This window comes from Centruroides sculpturatus, unplaced genomic scaffold (genome assembly GCF_000671375.1).
Source record: "Centruroides sculpturatus isolate CEXI.00-Female unplaced genomic scaffold, Cexi_2.0 scaffold859, whole genome shotgun sequence".
NCBI lineage: Eukaryota > Metazoa > Arthropoda > Arachnida > Scorpiones > Buthidae > Centruroides > Centruroides sculpturatus.
In genome coordinates this window covers 380,857-383,455 of record NW_019385221.1, presented here as the reverse complement: position 1 = coordinate 383,455, position 2,599 = coordinate 380,857, and the positions used below count along the sequence as shown (strand labels likewise).

General features: G+C 41.7%; 1 pseudogene; it reads right to left on the bottom strand.

Annotated features, from left to right (window-relative positions):
- Positions 1–1,343: 1,343 nt before the first annotated feature.
- LOC111636350 lies at positions 1,344–2,588 on the bottom strand (annotated as a pseudogene).
- Between the last annotated feature and the right edge of the window lie 11 nt (positions 2,589–2,599).

Sequence of the window (2,599 nt, the reverse complement as noted above, 5' to 3'; positions counted from 1 at the left end):
TATAACTAGTACATTTTGAAGGAAAATAGTACATTTTTTGAAGGCGCTTCAGTACGTTTTGAAATTTCATTGCGGCAACACTGGTGGGCATACATTTTAACACGCGAATTCCCGGAATAAACATTCGGAATATTTTATTACTGTTCAAACTGATGGCTGAACACTATAGAAATACAAAACGAAATTTAGGGCTATAGCCACACTATCGATTTAAGAACACTAAACCTATAAACCAGCAAACTTTTATGAAAAGTGCAAATGTTTTCGCATGTGTTGAACGGGCATCATCAGGCCCAATGCCGAAACTAGGCGATTGCCGTAAATTTGTGCAGAGAGGTGACGTAAGACGAGAAAAAAGGTTCCTATCATTTAAATGTTCTAGATTTATAGTACAACACTTATGTCAAAAACAAAAATACAATTTATTCGAAAAGATAACTGCGATTACATTCGAGCACAGTCCATCGACGGGTTCCCGCAGAACAAAATTCGAGTTGTTTTTTTTTACTCTAAGAACTGCAAGGCGATTTTCGTCGAGATTCGATGGCTTTTATATCAAAACGACAAAGCGCACGCGTGCGAATTTACTTGAAAAACGTAGCATTTTTAAAAAGTTAGTATGGCGAAACTTTTTTTACTTACGATCGTGCACCTCGACACCCTTTTTCTACATACCCCACAAGAGTCGTCTTGGTGCCATCTGTCTGAACAATTTCGAATGTAGAGAAGTCTAGAAAATTCCACAAGCTTTGGCATCAACCCCACCCCAAAAACGTGCGACTGTTGTTTAATATTTTTCGCGCTTCCGTTGTAAACCATTCGTAATGACGCCGCAGTCTGTCGTACTCCAGGCAAAGTCGCTAGAAATTGGCCGAAGCCAGAGCAAATGCTTATTGAAATGTTTCAAAAATCGCTGTTTTGTCGCAAAGGAAAGCTAATTCGGCTTTTAATGCCAAAAATTTGTAGATTAGAGGTAAAATACGAAAATGAATGTTTTAATAAGCAAAAAATGTTTCAAGGTTGACATAAAAGCATTCGCAAATTTTCTTCCGATACGAAATCTCGTATAACTAAAGATTGAAGATTATTCTCTTGTCGACAAAGTTGAACCCCAACTTCAATGGCAACTTTCGAGCCATTCTTCTTCAAAAACTTCAAAGATTATTCTAATTTATTTTTCGAGAAACAACGAAGTATAGACGTTTAAAGAATACAAGCTATTTACAAACAAAATACCATTTTTGCACTTAAGAACCGTACTTCAGACAATTTTATAATCAGGCACCACGTTGCATAGCAAATTGAGGATATGGACAAAATAATTCAAGACTACTTAGCTTTATTCAAATCTCGAGTACATCGTAACAGCCGTTAAAATATTCCGCGTTTAATTTTATACATTTTGGACCTTTCCAAGTTTTACACTCCTCTTCGCTGTCCGAATACCTATATCGATCGCACAATTCCGGAGCCTTGGCTTTCACCAATTCCGGATCCAGACGATCAGCCCCCTTCGAAGGACATCCGTTAATTACGTGTTGGGCGAAGAGTCTAGCCACGGGATAATAGTGTTTCAACAGTAAATGTAGTTCCTACAGAGCCGTAACGTGGGCGTTGCTATGTTCGGGGTCCTTCAATTCGTGAAGAAATACACCACTGCCTCCCACTTCTACCGCGTCCAGTAACACATTGGCCTTGCCGACGGAAGTCATCAGGTATCTCATCACCGACAGAAGAGCTATCGTTGCATGGCAAATATGTGAAGACCCAGGGCACACATCCTTTTCAAGAAAGCCAAGATCCTACGCACCGGGTCGCTCTTGTGTCTTTTCAGAACGGCGACGTCGATGCATTTCCAAATCGCCTCCAAATCTTCCTCGCAACTGCCGGCGTGCATCCTGAGTAACATCTCGTACAGTCGAACAAAGAAGCTCTGCAGGTCTACGTTGAGGACCGAACCCTGTCCGGACAGGACGACAAATACCGTATACAGACAGTGCAGAACGTCACTCAATTGGACTCGGTACAAGAGGGCGTGCAGTTCGTTCATCAGATCGTCGAAAAACTCCACATTGGTCAAATGGGCGAATTTTGACACATCTTCCAATACAGGAGTCAATAACTTAGAACCCGTCGAATCCTTCAACACCCTGAAATAAATCAGGAAGATACGTTTCAGAATTTTGCTATTGATTACAGACAGTGCAGAACGTCACTCAATTGGACTCGGTACAAGAGGGCGTGCAGTTCGTTCATCAGATCGTCGAAAAACTCCACGTTGGTCAAATGGGCGAATTTTGACACATCTTCCAATACAGGAGTCAATAACTTAGAACCCGTCGAATCCTTCAACACCCTGAAATAAATCAGGAAGATGCGTTTCAGAATTTTGCTATTGATCCTGGCTCTTTCCGATTTGTTTTCCTCCGCTTCTGTCTTCCTCAACTGCTGTTCCAACTCCTTGGATTGCTTCTCCCTCTTCCTTTCATCTCCTCGACATCCTGGCCAGTTTCTCCCTCTTCCTTTCATCTCCTCGACATCCTGGCCAGTTTCTCCCTCTTCCTTTCATCTCCTCGACATCCTGGCCAGTTTCTCCCTC